At 33.9% G+C, this 21,471-nt stretch overlaps 1 protein-coding gene across 1 annotated transcript in view; it reads left to right on the forward strand.

Annotated features, from left to right (window-relative positions):
- The first annotated feature begins 7,720 nt into the window (after positions 1 to 7,720).
- Positions 7,721 to 21,471, forward strand: part of LOC5571127 — a 74,297-nt gene continuing 60,546 nt past the window's right edge. The window contains exon 1 of the mRNA XM_021853302.1: positions 7,721 to 7,739. The gene's annotated coding sequence lies outside the window, so the exon portion shown is untranslated. The remainder of the gene's footprint in view (positions 7,740 to 21,471) is intronic.

The raw sequence follows: 21,471 nt of genomic DNA on the forward strand, positions 1-21,471 counted from the left end.
TTCACCCAAATTCTCCAAAGTCATCTGATAATTGATTGAACATCTTTTAATAGATGTAAAAAAATCTCTAATGGCTTATTTAGGTAACGTTATCTAAGCATCAACAATAAAAAAATGAGTGCATTAATTTAAACTGAGCGAACGGATTGCTGAATTATAACCAATCACTTACTTGCTTAGACTATTGTCGCCTAGATAACTTGATTTCAAAAGCTCAAATTACAACAGCAATGTCTTATTTTATGTCAATGGATAATAAACCAATCAATTTTACTTCTAGCAGTCATTTCCTTAAACTTAGAAAATGTCATTTAAACTATTTATAAAGATTAACTGTTTATATAAGAGTGAACTTTAGCAATCCTGGCTCCTTACAGAAGCCTGAGCATATGGGAAATTTGGGTAAAATGAGCATGATAACCATCCGTGCGGTCAGTTTAACTTCCTGCACTCACTTTCTTAGACTGTTGTCACGTAGAAAACGTTATTTCATTAGCTTATTTTCAGCTTTCCTACATGTAATAACAGAACTCCTTAAAATAAGGGAATTTGGGTAAAATGAGTATGGCAACGATCCGTGCGGTCAGTTCTAAAACCAGCACTCATTTGCTTAGGCTTAGGCTGTTATCACATAGGAATCAGTATTTCAATAGCTCATAATAAGTTTTCTCCGACATAGCACGAGAAACACTTTACAATTGTGATTAAAATATAAAATTTGGGTAAAACGAGCATTTCAACAACCCGTTTGCGCATTTTATTTGCATATAATAAAAGAAGTCCAATTAAGGATCAGATAAATAAGGAGAATTTGGGTGGAATGAGCATGATCACAACCCCAACTTCGGAATTGGTGTATTCGATTCGCTTCCGCAAGCGATACTTACCTTCCCATACTTCCGAAGTATGGTATCTTGCATGGATACCGAGAAATATCCATTTTCGACGAGCTGCATTTTCTAACGATTGACGGAACATACAATAATTCCGGCACTCATTTCCTTCGACTATAATTGCCTATTAAACGTTCTTAATATTTTTTTTGCTCATGATATGAGAAATCTTACCAAAGCCTGATAGAATGGGGAATTTGGATATAAAGAGCATGATATCAATCCGTGAAATCAGTTTTAATTCCTAAATTCACTTCTTTGGACTGTTATCGTTTAGAAAACGTTATTGCATGGTTCATTATCAGCTTCAAGTCAAGAGACTGACAAATGGGGATGTGGTAAAAATAAGAATGATAACAATCTGTTTGATCAATTTTTATTATCGCATTCCCTTCCGCTGAATATTTTCATAGTTCATGAACAATTGCCATGCATATAATATCAGAAGTCCTAACGAGAGTCTCATCATTCAGGGACTTTGGGTAAAATGAGCATTAGAGTGATGCAAATTTCGAAATTTTTGCTCCCCTATGCTTAAACCATTTAACTTATGGTAAAAAACATCCTCCCAAAATTTGAAATGATTTGGAAGAAATTTGACTGTGCACACGCCATTTGAAGTTTATATGGAGATTACTATGGAAAACGCCAACCTTTTGTGTTCAGCCCTATATCTCTTCGTCATAATATTTTATGGAAAAGTGAACACATTCTTCTCATGTGAATTTTTTCCAGCAACAACTTTGCCGAAGACCACATTTTGATTGGACGTTAGGAAAAATTGTTATTCAGCTTAGCTTAGCTTAGCTTAGACTGACTACACATATCAATGGTTGCTATTCCGTGATTGACCGAAGTCAGTGAAAATGCACAAAGAATCAACTAGAAGTTCAGCTGGGATTGGCCATAATCTTCTTCAGTGTGCATAATTCAGTGCCTCTATTTATACAAGGTCAATAACGGCGCCGGCCACGTCCTTGCAGTCAGGTGGGATTGAGGGAAGGAATGTTAGTGTGTAACCTTTGCTATTTGGAGACCGTGTTTGCCTCTGCATCTCCACAAAGGTTACTGGGAGGGATGTTTGTTAATGGGGAGGATCGTTGGGTCAAAGGATTCACTTTGATAAGCGATTAGACCATGATAAGCAATGATTTGTGAGATATATACATGCTTATTAGAGTGGTTCAAAAAATCGTTTTTGCTCCACACCGCTCATTCGATTCTAGATCAAATTCTGAATGTCCTCCCAAAATTTGAGCTCATTTGGATGAAAACTGAGACTGCACAAGCCCTTTGAAGTTTATATGGGAATTACTATGGGAAAAGCAAGCAATTCGTTCAATCGGCCATAGTGTTTGCCCATGTGCTCTTGGGGATTGGAACTATGTTGATACTGTGAGATACAATAATCAGTTACAACTTTGCCGAAGACCGTTTTTAAATCGGACGCCCCAGTAATTAGTTATTGATTTTCGAATGAGTTGTAAAACTATGACTATAATTATTGGGCTGTTCTGCAGGCATCACTGGGTATATGCAGTAAAACATAGTAGCCATGATTTGTGCGTGCTATCTTTCGCGCCAGGTGCAGCAATGTTGCCTGTTCAGAAGTTAAATGAGCACTGCTGAAGAATTTGTGACTGGATATAAATCAATAACTAATTACTGAGGCGTTCGATTTGAAAACGGTCTTCGGCAAAGTTGTAGCTGATAAATGTATCTCACAGTATCAACGTAGCTCTAATCCCCAAGATCTCATGGGCAAACACTATGACCGATTGAATGAATTGGTTGCTTTTCCCATAGTAATTCCCATATAAACTTCAAAGGGCTTGTGCAGTCTCAGTTTTCATCCGAATGAGCTCAAATTTTGGGAGGACACTCAGAATTTGATCTAGAATCGAATGAGCGGTGTGGAGCAAAAACGATTTTTTGAACCACTCTAATGCTTATACGTAAATATAATATTTTCATTTGATATGAACAACATCTATGTAGAGAAAAAATATGCCGACACTTGATGTGACGAACGTTTCAAAGTTTGTTGAATAAAGTGAACCTTTTGGAAGTCTACACTTGAAGTGTCGAACCATTCAAAGTTTTTTTAATTACAAAAATAAAAGTAAAAAGAAGAAAGTGTTTTGAATAACAAAAATTTAGACATAAATAATTTATGAATCAGAGTTTATGTCGACACTCACAGTAACGAACCATTCATATTTTTTTGAAAAATCATATTTACGTCTCACCGTTGTAACGATTAAGGGTGCAATCATACATATTTTATAGATTAGAAACAGTAGCATAAAACGAGCTCACCAATTGATCCGTCATCCTTGAGCAGCAACAATCCTCTTTGAACTTCACTCGTTTAATAGGCTATATAAAAGCACTCAGAGAAAATAGGCGTGCAACCCGTGAGGGAAAACAACTTACGACTGCTCGGGCTTTCTTGACGCACTGCCCAGGAGCAAGCGTCAACGTCGGAAGATCAAAAAGAACTAATCGAAAGCGGCACTTTTTCACTTTACTCGATCGACGCGCGACATGTTTGATCCTGCCCTCATCGCCGGCCCCCGCAGGAGCAAGCGTCAAGGTCGGAAGATCAAACACAACTCCATGCCATGATCGTTAGGAAAAATTGTTATTCATCATCATAAAGTGGGTTTGCCTTCAGCAAGCTTTACCAACTATTCGGCAGGCAACAGTGGTACTCCTGGCGGGAAGAATAGATCAAAGCAATCCAGGCTACTATGTTCTACAGCAAAAAAGCAGTGTTGCTCTGAAAGTAATTGAATGATCATTTCAGCATGGTTTAGACTTTGGAATCAAGAATAACAAATTATCCTTTCGTCCCAACAAAATATGGTCTTCGGCAAAGTTGTAGCTGGGAAGATTTTACATGGGAAGAGTGTGCTCGCTTTTTCATATATTATTATGACGAACGGATAGAGGACTGAACACAAAAGCTTTTGCTTTTCCATAGTAATTTCTATATAAACTTCAAATGGCGTGTGCACAATCAAATTTCTTCCAAATCATTTCAAATTTTGGGAGAATGATTTTCATCATAATTGACATCGTTTAAGCATAGGGGAGCAAAAACTTCATAATTTGCTTCAGTCTAATGAGCATGCTACCGATCCGTGTGGTTAGATTTAATTCATGCACTTCCTCCTCTAGACTGTTATCGCTTAGAAAACATTATATCAATAGATAATAAATAGTTTTCCTGTATATAATATGATCGAACATATTAAAAACCTGATATAATGGGGAATTTGGGTGAAATGGGTATGATAATTACTCGTGCGGTCAGGTCCAACTCCTATACTCACATCTTTATATTCCTATCGTCCAACAAACGTAATTTGAACAGCTCATAAACAGTTTTCATGCATATAATATGAGAAATCCTATTAAAAACCTGATAAATTGGAGAATTTGAGTAAAACAAGCTTAATACCTACTTGAGCGATCAGTTTAATTTTGTGCACTCCCTTCGTTATGCCAAGAGTTAATAAACGGTTTCCCTGCATATAATATGATAAATCTTATGGAAAACCTTATAAAAATGGGGAATTTGGGTGAAATGGGCATGTTAACGAACCGTGCGGTCAGTTTCAACACATGCTCTTATATACTCAGACTAATATCGCTTAGAAAATATTATTTCAATAGCTCATAAACAGTCTCTCTGCTTATAATATAGAAAATCCTATCAAAAACCTGATAAATTGGTGAATTCGGGTAAAATGAGCTTGATACTGATCCGTGCGGTCAGTTTTAATTCATGCTCTCGCTTCTCTAGGCTATTATCGTTTAGAAAACGTTATGCCAAGAGCTAAGAAATGGTTTTTCTGCGTATAATATGATAAATCACATGGAAAAATCTGATAAAATGGGGAATTTGGGTGGAATGAGCATGATAACGATCCATGCGGTCAGTTTAAACTCATGCGCTCATCCACTTAGATTGTTATTGCTTAAAAAATTTCATTTTAATAGCTCATAAACAGTTTTCCTGCATATAATATGAGAAATCCTTTTGAAAATGTGATAAATAGGGGAATTCGGGTAAAATGAGCTTGACACCGATCCGTGCGGTCAGATTTAATTCCTGCACTCTCTTCTCTAGGATATTAGCGGTTAGAAAACTTTATATCAATAGCTAATAAACGGTTAACCTGCGTATAATATGATAAATCATATGAAAAAGCTGATAAAAATTGGGAATTTGGGTGAAATGGGCATGATATTTATCCGTACGGTCAGGTACTGCTCCTGCACTCACATTTTCATGTTTATATAATCTAAAAATCATTTTTTTAATAGCTCATACACAGTTTCCCTGCATATAATGTGAGAAATCCTATCAAAAACCTAATAGAAATGGGGAATTTGGATAAAACGAGCATTATAACGATCCATGCTGCCATCAGAACCACTTTCATTCAATTCCTTAGACATTTTTACATAAGATACAGGTATTCTAAGGGATTACTCGTTGCGTTCAGAAAATATAGAATTTTTCGTCGGATTGTTATCTTTTTTCCCACTGTGCAACGGATGAAAGAAGATATATTCATGTATTTTCTGGCTATTATTATGCTCCGCATGGGATTATAGCCCTGCAAACTTGTGTAAAATCCCAAAGAAAATTAGCTCAAGAAGGAAGTGATTCTTAGCAACTTCCTTAATTAAGGTTTGAAGAATAAGTTTTTACTAGGAGATTATAAGTTTGCACTTACATTACAGCACTAACGTGATTGGAACATATTTCAAAATTTCTCCATTAAAATTTTCAAACAAACATACATTGTTTTTGTTCCACCTTTAAATCATCTCCGAATAAGATAAAAATTTCACAGAACACTATTTTTATCATAAGGATGGAAAGGAAAGTATGGGGAATGGAATTTTCAAAACTTTTATAGAATTTTGAATCGCTCTACGCCCTATCCCTTCTTTGATAACACAGCGTTACAAAAATAACATTTTTTCGTGTCTCAATCATCACAATATGTCTCTAGTAATTTTGGAGATGATTAATCTGATGCCGCTTTCAGAAATGTTCCAATACAAATCAGGTTTTTTTATGTGGAAATTGCAGGCTTGTTAAAAAAAACTATTTGTTCGAAATTTGATCGTGCTATTTTAACCACACTATATCTCCACTAGAGTTCATGTTCTGATCTGTATGCTTGCTGGATTTGATCAGTGAAAAGTTTTACAATTCATAATACAAGTTTCATGTGAATATTTTATACAGCTTTTGTGACCTGTAGCTTGTAGCGTAGATAGTTTTTTGATCTCTATTGATAAGTATATTCTTTTACACATAAAGTTTGAATTCTGTGATAAATTAGGCAAATAAATCTCCATACATGCTAATGAACTTGCATGGAAGTTGACTAGATTTGTTAAATAGAGCATTTTCAGCAACAAATATCTCGAAAACTAGACGTGTATGATAACAACCTTATATTAGGTAAATTGCGGTATTTTGGTGCTTGAGACCAAAACATGTTTCACAATATAAACAGCTCTCGACTGTTGGGGAATGCACCAATCTTAAACCTATACCACCTACGAATCTGAGTAAGTTGCTCAATTATGACCCAACTAAAAAACTAGCATCTTTCCAAACATTACATTAATTTCTTATATTTAAATATTCTTTGCTAAGCAACACTATCATCCTAATTAAGTAATACTTAATTAAGCTTTATTGTTTTGTTAGTAGCACATAACATTTCATTTGCCGTAGCAATTCAAAATGTTTGAGGTGAATCGAATCGAAGTTTTTCATCATATAATTTTAAAATACACCGACATACTGAAATACAAATAATAGTTTATTTTTGCAAATTTGACTACAATTTTTATATTTAAATATTATGTTATAATAATCTTCGATAAATGAACTGCTTGGAAATTTGTTTTTTATTTTTAACAAAAACTGTACGACAATCTCAACTAATTTGCAAACTAATTGGCTATGACAGTGTTTGTTCCGTTTTTATCCTCTATTTTTCGAAAATGTAATTGAAGCGAAAAAAGTAGAAATCATATGTAGGTGCGGCAATAATTTAAATCGCACCCTAAATTCTAAAAAAATGTCTATACTCAACTGAAGCATTTGCGCCTGCATGCAGAAATGAACATAAACTGTAACCAACGATTACTATGTTGCTGTGACATCTTCTTATTGGCAGTCAATCACTAAGTACCTTCGGTCACACTGCATCATCTTGTCAACGGGTCGTAATATTTTCCCACCGACAAGCGCGCAAGCCGCAAGGATGAAACAAGATAAAGTATAAACCATGGAAAATTAAATTCGGACTGTTTGACTGGGAATCGGCACATACTCGGTCCGGCCGAAAAACCGTACCGTGCTGCAGATGCGCCCGAGGTGGTACCGACTCCAATATCTCAAGATGTGTCTTTTATTCGCTCTTCGGATGCGCTACGGTACGGACGGTTTGTCGGAAAAGCTGTGGATGGTGCGCACGTTTGGACTATCGGTTGTTCCTACGCGGTGTTCAACATACAGCGTTAAATCTGTATTTTGGCGGTTTTAATTGGATAACAATTTTCAGATCCGCAATAAATTAGTGAAAGTTCGGTGAAAAATATTTTTTTGGAACGCGAGTATATATGAAAATGAAAATTCAGTGGAGAAGAACACTGTGAAATGATAAGATTTGAATGAAACTAGTGAAGATGAAATTTATCAAATTGTGGATTTTTTTATAAAATACAAAAGAAAAAATATTAAAAATAAATCGTATGTGAAAGTGACACAAAGAAACAATTGGATACCAAATAAAATAGAAAAAGGTAAAAAATATGTAGTGTCAAGTCAAATACGTACATTATAAAATAGAGCAGAAAAAAATCTTATTCGTTTTATTTTTCAACTCAAGTTTTGATATATATTCAGATATAAAGCAAATTTCAGGATGCCATGCATATTTCTGGCACAAGAGATTACAAATGATATGCATTTAAAGCAGTTATAGTTTTCATTTTCATGTTCATATATAAGTATCATATCAAACATTTCACTCGTATCTTATATCTAGATGTTCTATGTTAGGTAACACTATCATCCTTATTTGGTAAAACAAAATCATGCTTTTATTAACATTTTGTTAACAACATATTTTATTTCATTGGCCGTAGCAGTTTTGATTGTTTTACATGTAAATTGAATTCTACTAGTTATAAAATAAAAAAAAACGCACTTCAATAGAATTAACCTAACGTCGCCTAAATACATACAGCGATTATCGTGACATTAGAAGATTACAACAATTGTTCTCAAGATTGATTAATAATTTTATTCGACATTGTTCCAATGTTTCAATCATGTGTGCTCTATGTAACACATTACTATAACAGGATGGGGCTTTCAGAATAGTTTCCAATATTTCATTTTAAATCCTCTACAGAGCTTTCTTCCTGGTATTGCAACAGCTAGTCCATATTGGTAAACATACAACATTTCTTTGGAGATCAAAAACGTGTTCTTAAGATTAAGTTTCGATTTCCTATAAATAAGTGAATAAAGACATTTCACATATTTGTTACATTTGGCTTGAATGTCCTCATTGTGTTTTTTGGAAGTCAATTTCTCAACTAGCATGAGTCCCGAATACTTAATTTCATCTGACCGATTTTTCAGAACTCCTCTCATTATAACAACATGTCTATTTGGTGGTTTCAAATAAAGGGCTTTTGGTTTATGTGAGAATATTAAAACTTGAGTTTTTGAAGCATTGGAGGGAATTTCTATGTTTGCAAGAAAAATATATCCATACTGTTTTGCATTCCAGCTTTCAAAGGGGTCGTCCATAAATGACGTAGCATTTTGGGGGGAGGGGGGTCTTCACGAATTTGTGACGATGAGTGACGGTGAGGAGGGAGGGGTTCCAACTTGTGGACGTAGCATTTTGAATAATTCAAGTAAAACGAATAGCGCTGAAAAAAATGACAAACAGTATTTTTTTTAACAAACTTCTTTGTCTGAATTATTGAACTTCAGTTATAAAAGTATGATCCAGCTGCAAATTATTAATATGACAGAATTTATAATTTTCTATTTTTTCTGACAATCAAGCAGATTTTATGAAGCTTTAAATAGTTATGTGAATATAATATTGCCTTAGTTTCCAAACTATTTTATTTATAAATAAACAAATCAAAAGTTTAATAAGATAAGGAAATATCTATGCTCTATCGACTTGTAAAGTTTTGCTTTTTCATTTGTTAACAAGACAAAGAATCAACCGATTTTGTTTAATTCATATTTTCTGTTGGAGCTTTGTTCCGCAAAAGAATATAATATTCTCATTTAGGCAAATATTAACGTTAGTATAATAAAACAAGATATTTATTCAGTGCGTTTAATGTTGCAGGAGATCTCCATTCAGCCAACTCAACGATTTGTTTTGATATATCAATGCTCTTGATGGAACAGCCTGTATAATAATCATGACAACAAATTCGAGTGTTATCCGTAATTTGTTAATTGTCCTATCATTAAGTTGTCTAAATCACTCGATAATTCAGAAAAAGAGCATTTTTATTAAATCATTGTTTCATTATGAGTTGTGTAAGAATATTTCAGTATGGGTGGCGATAACAAAATTTAGTTGAAATATTGAAATTGAAAATCGCTGATTTTTGAAACATTCCTAATAATACAATGATAAATCTAGAGAATAATGACTGTAGATCCTTTCTAAATAAAGGTATTTTGTTGATCATATTCACTGAAACCTGTTTCTTAACCACGAATAATTTATAAATTCCTCTAATATAACAAAAATTTTGATTAATATATTATAAAATATTCTGAACCCTTACTCATAGCTGTTAGTTTTATTATTCCGAATCTATTTTTTTTCTTACATTTTCAGCTGTAAACTTGTTTTAGGTTGTATCAAAAGCGAAAGTACTACAAATAAAATGTAACCTAAATTTAACCAAATTAAAAAAAACTGAGAACCACAATTATGTAACTTAAACAGGAAATAAGTTAGCTTAAACTGTTTTTCTATTGATTCTATCGAACTATCATTCGTCAGACTTTGTTTTGAATTTCAGGATTCTAATGTTTCGTTTAAGCTGAGGAAAATAAATAAAAAAAACAATGGGGGGCTTTATATGCTACGTATTTTCCAAGGGGGGTATCAGCATTTGTGACTAAATGCTACGAGGGGGAGGGGGGTGTAAAAAATCAGCGAAAAAATGCTACGTCATTTATGGACGGCCCCAAAGAAGCATAAAAAGTCAAAAGTCAGACATGAAGAAAATTTTATGATTTATTTATTTTTTGTTATATTAACATGCCCGATTGAAAACACATGAACATATCGTGGGTCGAAGCCCACAAAAACGATTCCATTATTTTTCATAATTTTGTATCTAAATAAGCCCAAAATGGCTCTTGTGTCTATGAACTTTATGTGTGTCTATTTATCAATCGGCGGGTAAGCCGTCATAATTGTCATTTCACCCATGATTGTGTACATGAAATAAGTATTTTTTACAGACTTCTTCATTTTACACTTCATTGAAATTTAGCTTTTTTTCTGTGCAGTACAACTTGTGATACAAAACATACTTATTTGTTTGTTAGTTATGATACTTGTAAATACGTTTGTACTTATCTAATCATGTTTACCTTTTCAAAAAACACAGTATCTTTTTACTAAAACATTCGGATATCTTATATTCGCTTGAAAATTTAATTCGATGATTCAAAATCATCTTACAGCTTCAAATTTTGGACAAATTTTGTTCTACGAAAAGGGTATTTGAAAATTTTGACCCTTCAGCCATACTACCTGCTATAATGGGTGAACCCAAACCTTTACACGATGACATGAATGCCTATTTAATGTCAAATAATTTTCAGATTTAACCGTCAAAAGTTCGCTAATGCTTTTATGAAATATGAGACTACGGTTCTAATGACGCATTAATTTAAAATTTTGGTCGATCCAATGCTGAGAAAATAAGCCATGTTTAGCTGTGTATGTTTTGAAAAAATGTCACAACTTTGAGTAAAAATTTAGTAAACAAAATTCAAAAAATGTTTTTGTTATAATACATAAGAAGTAACATTAACTCATTGCCTTTTGGATGCGCCAAGGAGAAAGGACGTTTCTCCGGAATGCGCGTTTTTTCCAAGTGTGAAATGGATAATGTTGAAAATTGCATCGAAATGAGCAATCAGTTCGAGGCATTAGACAAATTTTCCGGACACCAAATCGAAGCAGTCTCTAGCACAGGCTCTTTGATTCAAATGAGGAAACAAAAAGTACCGCCAAGTACTCTCAAATCCACGACTATTATATGGTAGACGAGTGCTTTACCAACTAAGCTATCAAGTCACTTAATAGTTGATAGTTATAGCGAATATTATTAGGCGTGTAGAGTAGTGATCCGTACTTCAGTGGGCTGGTCACTTAAGGTGATTATAAAACGAAGCCAAACTTTGAATTTTCAAATGCACAAGACGAGAGTATCTCACAACAGTTCGCGTTGAAAACCAATCAACTTGCTTGTTTGCTGGTGGTGACCAATGGGATAGATTTTTAATGCGGAGGGCTGTTTGGTTCTCAAGTCTTGTGCACTTGAAAATTTGAGGTGTGGCTTCGTTCTATAAACACCTTAATGCAAACGTCGGAAGAAAATATTGCGAAAATAATATTCAGCAGGGAACCAAGTGGAGGTCAGCGATTTGATTTCCTGGAACATCAAGAATACGCTTGACTGTACGCAGTAGACCTGGTGACCTTAAACGTTCGGGGCAACTGGAGAAATATCTCCCAAGACCGACGAAGATGGAGATCTTCGCCTGGCAACGACGTGACGCTACGCTGTACATCGATAACATCAAGTTTATTTTCAATAAAGCATTTATTTAGTAAATTAGGACATTCTAAGAATATCCCTAAAACATAACATGAAATTTGATTTTGTCTATGAAGCCACTCACTGTGAGTCGGGGTTTCCTTCCCCCATCACGGTTGGGTATGTGTGAATGAGTGGAGCCCCCAGAAAAGTGGTTTGTCGATGGCCAGATTGACTTGCTTGTGCTGTCTCCCTTCTTTCTGGACCACATCATTATTTTTTGTTGAGGAGACAAACAAGCATCCAGCTCTGGCAACATCTTGTAGAAGCAGAAGCAAGCAGCAGAAAAAAAACCACTCACCTGGGGGTGATAAGTGTATGTACCGCTCTATGGATGTGTGTAAGCGAGTGTGGTTTGCGGTAAAAATGGAAAATAAAACATCAAGAGCCTTGGCAGACTCAAGGTTGACACAATTTAATCAGTTGCAGTGGTCCTACGAACAACGACAACAACTTACGACAGCATGACATTCCGATCAGGAACCACACCTTTGCCAAGAAACGTTGCGCTGCTGCTTTGATGGGGTTTCGTGCAGTTGAGATACCTACTGTTGTGACATTGATTGGCTTGAGATCTATTTACCTGCAGATTGAATCGAACACAAATTGATACAGCTGGCTAGAGGAGCCATCCATAAACCACGCTATCTCCGGGCCCGGTAGTAGGTACGGTGAAAACTATCATTTTTTATTGATTGACTACAGGGTATGAAAATTATACGTAAATAATTAAAAAAAAACAGTAAAATTTTGTTGCCCCTGAACGTCACTTTAGGAATATTTGTTCTTATTATTCATAATGCTTTAACATATCATTCTGATATGGTATGGCACACAAATTGCGTATCGTTAAAAATGTATAACGTTTCACCGAACACCCTACCCTCTTATAACGTAACGCTCATTCAAGACATCCACCTCCCATTTACCACCCTATTTCAAGATATTATTAGAAAAAGCAAACTGCACTTCGACAATGTTTTTCTTTGTTTTTTTGTCTCAAATGAAAAAACCTCTTTTCTTCGTCTAGGACACGCACTTTGTATACCGGGACGTTTGATTTTTGCAATCGCAAAAAAAAAAATGTTTCGTAACGGTTTTCAGTACCCTCAATTGTAACAATAAGCTTAAACTCAATCCCCCATTTCATGCGCTACGTACGTAATTTGTACGATGCCTATTGGAACTTAACAGCATGCCCGAACAACACACCTTTGCAAAATAAATCAAGATTTGTTTGAAGTACCACCAATTTGAAAGCATTTGACTTTAAAACAGATTGACCTATACCGGCGATAGATTTTCTCTTATAGTACTTATTTGGGGCTTAGTTCATAAGTTGATTCTTCTTGCTAAAACCCTTTGATTGGAAATACATGCTTAAGATTGGAAGAGAAATATAAAGTAACAACCTTTTACAGTTCATTTGATTCAATGTTGCCACACTAATTGATCTATTGCCTCCATGACCTCAATATTGTTTTCAGAATCGTCCCCTAATACACCTAGCAAAATCAAAATAGCACCACCTTAAAACAATTAACTATATAAATGAACACACTTTAATTTAAAATATACTAGAGCATTATTCGATTGATTTTTCGACTAAACATTTCAGCATAGATTCCAGAAACTTCAATTTCAGTTTAAATTATGTTATATAACTTTAGCTGAGCATTATTTTTGTTTACTTTAATAATATATTCAGGCTAAGACTTTGAAAACATATTTAGGCTAAATGAAAATGTGTTTTTTTATTAACATTTCATCTTGTGCCAATGAAATCATATTTTAGGTGATTTGGCCCCTCCGGAATCATCCAGCGGACCCCCCCCCCCAGAATTTTTGATAGTAAAAATAAATACAGTTAACTCTCCCTTACTCGATATTCCGTATCTCGATATCGAGTTAGAGAACCATAGTAAAAGTTGGTTTTCATGGCTACCTCGATGGTCCCTTGGATCGCAGTTTCACTGGTTTTGTGTTCTGCAACTCGATACCTCCCTAACTCGATGGTCCTTTCAATATCGAGGAAGGGAGAGTTAACTGTATAAAAAAACTACTGTGTAGCATGAAGCAAAATCTTCTGCATCAATGTAGATGACTCTTGTTATTGACAAAAATCTTTTCAGTAGTCGCATTATTTAATGCTCCCTAAAATGTTCGATAAATAATTCAAAGATTAGACAAAATTACTAAACAAATTTCTCAGACAATAAATATCGGGTATTTTTGTCGAAAATAAGGTTTACCTTTCAAAGAATTTCGGCATGGCCAAGTTTGAGTGAAAAAATGTTACAAAATCGACCATAGTGTTTTATTCCAGTAATAAATTCTCTCTTTGATTTTGACTATGCAAGTATGATCAAATTCCTCAAATAATATTGAAGGGTGGTTTTAAAACTTTTGCCTTCTTCTTCTTCCTGGCATTACGTCCCTACTGGGACAGAGCCTGCTTCTCAGCTTAGTGTTCTTATGAGCACTTCCACAGTTATTAACTGAGAGCTTACTGTGCCAATGACCATTTTTGCATGCGTATATCGTGTGGCAGGAACGAAGATACTCTATGCCCTGGGAAGTCGAGAAAATTTCCAACCCGAAAAGATCCTCGACCGGTGGGATTCGAACCCACGACCCTCAGCTTGGTCTTGCTGAATAGCTGCGCGTTTACTGCTACGGCTATCTGGGCCTTTTGCCTATCATTTGGAAATTAGTCAAATAATATCGTGAGACTCGTTCATGATTTCCAAGCGAAATTCTCCTGGTGGATATTCATTCCTAGTCTACTTTTAACTGGCAAATTGATTCCGGAGAATGTTCCTGGATTTATCTAAAAAATGTTACTTAATCTTTCAAAAGTTCAGTTTTCCCTCGCAATTTCCTAAAAAAAATGACATTTAGGGCTTTTTGCAGCACAAAACTTCAATATCTTTTGAACTAAAATAAATATCATCAATATTTTTGCATGAATTTTAGTTTTTTAAGTTCTAAAGATCATTCATAGACGACTTTGACGAGAAATCTAAAATAAAAAGATAGTGCTGTAAAACTGTTTCGAAGATTTTCATCGTATGATTTTTTTAATTATTTTGCATTTTGAGCATGAAAATGAAACTTTAGACAAAAATGATCTTGTACAAAATTGTTTATAAAAATTTAAGCTTTCCTACTGTGTTCTTTAAAACTAGGGTGGTCCACAATATCACATAAATAATATAATCAACTTTTTTATTTGCAAAAACATGGTATATACTCTTGCGCAAAGTAATAGAACTTCAATTTTGATCAACTTTGCCAAAACAAGATTTTCAGTAGCTCAAAATTTGACCAATCTAGAGTATTTTTCCCCAATTAATGTAGGGTGGTCCGACAAAAATAACTTTTTCAGCTCTAGTGTTTTTAATATTAACTTCTCGTCAAAGCCGTCAATGAACGATTTTTAGAAATCAACAGAACGCAAATTTACATGCAAAAAGATTGATGATATCTATTTTAGTTCAAAAGTTTTTGGAGTTTTTGTAATAAAAATCATTTGTTTTTCTGAAGAACTTTTTCAAGGCATTTTATAAAAGTTACAAAAATAACACATCTGTAATTTTTGATATAATTTACAGTTCTATTTTGTCTTTTGAATGCCGTCAAAAGATATTTTTTCCTTCTTATACGGGGGAACTTGGACTAACAGTCATGTAGTGCTTTAGGAAAAACTTCAAAAGCAAAGCAAAAGCACTGTTGGCGAACTTGCAGAAGAATTCGTGGAATGAATCTTTGCTTGGTGATCTTGAAGGCAATTTTGGTGAGACTCCTAGAATTTTTTGTACTATTTTTCTGGAGAAATCCTCAGTAATTCCTGAACAGTTGGAATTTAAATGTAATAAATACGTAGAGGCCCTTTCAGGAGAAATGATTGAAATAGTTTCCAATGCATTCTCTGGCGGAATTCTTCAAGAGATATTCAAGCAATTCAATAAAGAGTCTTCGAGAAATTTTCTGGTGAGATCAGAAAATCTGGGAATGATTTTTCATGAGAATACTGGTAATGGAGTTCTTAAAGAAAGAACTGAAAAGTACAAAAATAATTCATGAGAAAATTCCCCTAGGAATTCACAGAAGAATCTCTTCAAAACACATGGCTGAATACCTTAAAAGTTTCTGGAAGAATAACAATTGTTTGTTTTTTTGCTAGAATTCTTGAAGGATTATTACCTGGATTACACAAAAATAATGAATGTTTTTCGTAGCGACAAAATTACAAATAATTAAAATCAATACAAAATTGTCAAAACTGTGAAATTTGTGAAATTCGTGATTATTGCGACCGATATTACATTTGTAAAACAAGTATTTGCTAGGCCCGCCTTAAACCCCCTCCAGAAAAAAAAATCCTGGCTACGCCAATGTAAAACTATGTAAAAAAACACAGTAAACAATCAAACATATAGTGTTTTACCGATTTCGGAAATAAGGCGTGAATTTTATGTTGCCAAATCTGGAATGTTGCCAAATATGGGATTGTCTGGGAGGCTTTTTCGGTTCAACTTCAAACCTGAGAGCAAGTACATCATGTAATTCAAACACCAACTTAAAAGCACACTTTTTGTGTACAATACAAGCGTGGCATTACTTTCAGAAACCATTTTTGAATGTACAGCACGCTGCTTCAAATCAAGTGTTTCTTCGAAGTATGTATGCAGTTAGGGATCGTTTGGGGTGGGAAAATTTTCCAACTGTTCTGAACGCAGAATACAATTTTGGTTATCATTATCACATTATGGAAAAAATAAGGATGGAAGGTCTTAATTGAAAAAGTGTTTACATAAATAACTATGCCTAAATCAGCTTTAACAAAAGTGATGTAAATAATATTAAAGCTTTACAAAGAGCAAGACTTATGTTCGATGTCACACAAACATTGGAGCATATCCAGAAACCTGGAGGAATTTTTCAGTGCCCCACTCAGTGCCGTCGGTGCCAAAAGTGAGGTCTTGGTACAAGATTTTATCACATGGATGCTAAATGTATGATTTGCGGAGGTTCTTCTCACGCTAAGAACGTCTGTCCTGTGAAGGAAGATACCAAAAAGTGTGTATGCGCTAATCGCGAATAGAAATATCAAAGATAGTTCTTATGCCAATGTTTTCGCAGATAATTTCAGTTCCTAACCTCCAAATATAAAAAATAGCACTTCCAAAACGCTTAAATACAATCGATTCTATGAGCACTATTATGTGAAGTCTCAAAGACTGTCACTTATTCTTGATAGCCTAGTTATGGTAGAACTGGGGCCATTTTTGTAATTAAAGCCATTAATTTCCACATAACGTTTAACGCCTAGACATGTGGAACGCCCTATATACTTCGAATCGATAAGTATCTATTCTGAAGTATAATTTTTAAAAAAATCTTATACACTTTTATTGTTTTGTAGGTATTTTTTTCTAATAATATTGTGCTTTCAATGCATTAAATCCACATTCTCCATTATCATTCTGCAATCCAGTTCCAACTGCAATGATGTCAAACAGTATTTTATTTGTTGATTTCCATGTGTTTACAAATCCACTATCAAAGTCATTTCTAAACCGAATATCGTCTTTTGATTGTATGAGAAATTTTGAGTTTCTCTCAAAATGCAATCAAGAACAAAGATACAACTACTTGCTTTAAACATTTAAAATAAAAATTTATAAAACAAAATGCAGAAATATTACGATTTTCTTCCAAAAACTATCAAAGCTATCCTGTTTTACAATAATCGAAAGTCTTTTTAAAATTTCATCAAATAATGATCATAGAACAGATTGCTACAATCTCATCGATTTTTAATAATCGAAAATAAAGCTTCAATTGTTATCGCTTTCAACGAAAATAGTTCTGACCTGACATGAAGTGTCATACAAATACTCTTAACTTTTCCATTCGTTTCGCTTAAGTGATTATCAGAAATTTTGTTACAGGTATGATCCGTTTTATCACGTTCCGATTTTGTCAACAACATTCCGTTTGTATCAATTTTTTTTAACTTCTTAGAATATAAACTTAAAACTTATTTTGAAGCAATTGAAATGTTTTTCAATATCCTCACAGTTAATTTTTCGACATTATGTTAGTATTGAGCGATACATGGTAGGTGTCATGTCTGATTCGATTCAATAAGGTTTGACTCCTTCCTATCCGCTTATCAATGATGTACCTTTTATAATGCATCTATATGTTAACACAAAAAACAACATTAAAAAATTTCGAAATGATTGCTTGTTACTGAGATAGGCGAATTTAAATTTTTCGGAGACGTTTTTCCCGAGGGCCGCTAGTTATACTGGAAATGTGTTATCCCTAAAACCTAAAAGAGATGAATCCAAATGTCTTATTATTGTTTGAAGTAATCTACAGGTTAGTGACTTCAAGTTAGACTGAAAATAGAAAATTGTATGGTTCAAATCCAGTGAGTTCTATGGACATTTCGCTTCCGTCATAAAGCTCGAAAAACAGCTCCCTTTAAGATACCTCAATACATTTGGTTTGTTTTTGCAATTATTTGAAGTCGGAAATGTGTCATACTTATTTCTTAAGAATAGAATAAGCCAATGTTTAAAACCATGCAAGAATATTTAATTTATTATGCTTGATTGTATAGAGCCATGGCTTCAAAGTTTGTACGGATAATTTGCGAACACCCTGTAGAAATCTCAATATAAATGTAATAGACATATATATTTAGCTCTTTGGTATAAGGGATGCACCTGGGAATAAATTCAAGAATGTTTGGGAAGCGGCAAGGTACATGATCAAGTTTATTTTATTTTTATTAAGATGACGGGGTCTACCGTCATATTTTGGACATAATCTTTCACCTCTCATACTCGATAGCATTGTACAGATTATAGCAAACAACCATTGATTAGGTCCTGATCCAAGGGGTAGGAGAAGAGGCCCAGTAAAATTTAGCAATATACTAAAAAAAGATTGGAATCTTCATACAATAAGTTTGCATTGGAGAAGAGGGAAGAAGGCTGAAATAGCTGTCAATTTGAAAAATTGTTGATACTGAACGTTCCCATCCCAAATTTGCAGGAATCTTGATCTTTGGGCCGACACGCACCCCTTCCCACATTCAGACCAAAAGGTTAATTAGGCGGCATCCACAACTTACGTAACGCTCTAGGGGGAGGGGGGGGAGTAGGCTCAAGCGTTACGGCTCATACAAAAATTTGAAATTTTTCATACAAAAAGCGTTACGGAGGGGGGAGAGGGGGTCAAAAATGTCCAATTTTAGCGTTACATAATAAATGGACGCTGCCTTAAGAGTTGTATACCAACTGCAATACGCTTATTCATTAAACTTAACAAACAAGTTTCTAATCAAAAGGTTCCAATTTATTAATGCTTTTCTTGGAGTTTGTACCCATTTGTGATTTTGATAAATTTATTTGGAATTACTAAACAAAACACTAGAACTTAAGTTTAGCTTAGTGTCAGTCTATTCGTGATCTAAAGCAAAGCTAAATGGTGAACACGGCGCTGTTCTAGAATGGTGATTAGTGAAATCCCAGTCGATGTTGGTATTGATAACTTTAGAAGCAAACCACACAATTATTTTACTCATAAGATTTTGGCAATTCGATGCACAGTAAATATTAATTTGAGTTTGCAAAACTTTCGCAACATAACCCCACATTCAATCGCCAATTGGGTTTGGCCAAAAATGCAAAAAATACCTTGGCAAAAAAGCTCCCAGTTATCTTTGAAAATGTTTATATGAACAAGCAGAGAAGAAGGCTCTTTCTAAGATGGAATGTATAGCCTTAAAAAAGCAGAAGAATGAGGATAAAGAGAAAAAAGTTGTATCTTGTTAAATTTTTCTTGAAAAAAAAAACAATAATCAGCTTGACCCACTACCATGCAGTTATTTTTACAAATACCACCCATCTCATGTTGCAAAGCACATTTAGCATAATTCTCTTCATAATGAATTTATGAAAGCTTTGTAAAGTACCAAATTTGTCTTATATCAAAACTAGCGTTAGTTAAAGGTAGTTTTCTCCAAAATTTTCCTCCTTTTACGTAAAAAAAATACTGTGTATACCACAAATTTTATTATGAAATTCGTTTGACTTAGTTGTTGACAAACCAAACACATAATGTTTTAATGGAAAAAAATCTTAGAATTATTTTTGCTTTTGCCGGGAATTATATGTTTACTCTTTTAGATGCTTTACTGAAGTTTTATAGAGCATCTTGTTATAACTACGAGTTAAGAAATACAAATATTTTTTTAAAAAATTCAAAAACATTTTCTTTTAAAATTTATGGAAAATAACTTCTAAAACTTTTTTGAAGGTAAAACAAATGAGAAAAACCAGTTTCAGCTTAAGTTTTAACGTTTAACTGATACGAATTTGAAAAATATGATATTTTATATTAAAAATTCATGTTTTTTGTACAGTTTTTTTTTTTTTGAAAAAAAAACTAAATTAAAACTATTTTTTAAATTATTTTGTTGCTCCCACAATTAAAAAAATAGTAAATTTGCTTCAAAAACATTTGAAAAGATTTGAAATCGATGAAGTATTCAAGAACGTTATGGTCAAACAAAAATGTTTTTTTTTTAGTAAAAAGTGGAAAAATTTGGAGAATACTACTTAATATATTATATCAACTAAGACTAGTTTTGATTCTAGACATATTTGAAATTCCACAACCTTTTCATAAATTAGATTAAGCCTAAAAATTGGTTGGAAAATAACAAAGCCATATTTCATAACTTGAAAATTACCCTTCAAGTCGCTTGCGCCTCCTTAAAATCTTAATATTTTTGGATTTTTGGAAAATCTGAGGTTTCCCATTTTATGAGATTTGAATTCAGAAGAGTACTCGAATTTTTGGTTTTGAGAACTTTCGAAAAATAAGCGGCACCCTCGACTAGTGCGTTCTGAATTAAAGTTATGCGCGCTTTCAAACTGCATAGCAAGTTTTTGAATTTTTCACCATCAGTAATCATTTGTTTTCCTCTTTCAATTCCGGAATTGGTTGCCAAGTTTTTTTTTCGAAATTTAAGATAATATCTTAAAGCCAGGGTTCATTTGAGAAATTTTATCATCAAAATTTTTATTTCCTCATTGAGTGAAACGTTGTTTAATTTTTTTTCTACAGATCCTGACATATAATTTTCATAGCAGAATCGCGAGTGCGGTGAAATTGCCTTGTCCTCACGTTTTCAAGATGGATCAAGAGTTTAAGATCATCGTCTATAATCATGGATTCGAATTAGTTAATGTTTCGAGAGCATTGTCAATATCAAGTTGCGTTCGCAAAGAAATGTGAATATCAAGATAACTATCGATGTATGTCCATATGTATTCCAGTTCGCTCGTCAATAATTGAAAGTGGAGCTGATAGAATTGAGAATCGCTTCATTGGATATTTGAAATGTAACAAGAACATGATCAGAATCAAAATCAGCCCGAGTGACCAGATGGCTACAAAGATGACTGGAGTCGGTTAAGACCAAAACAATCGTGGAAAGGTTTGCAGAAGTGGAAAAACAAGTAGGGCTATCAGGGTATTGCATTGAGAAATATCTTGAAGAGCACTCGTCAAATAAAATTCTGCCATTGGAATTGCTTTGCAAAGTATTCCATGAGCG

The sequence above is a fragment of the Aedes aegypti genome, chromosome 3, assembly GCF_002204515.2.
Source record: "Aedes aegypti strain LVP_AGWG chromosome 3, AaegL5.0 Primary Assembly, whole genome shotgun sequence".
NCBI lineage: Eukaryota > Metazoa > Arthropoda > Insecta > Diptera > Culicidae > Aedes > Aedes aegypti.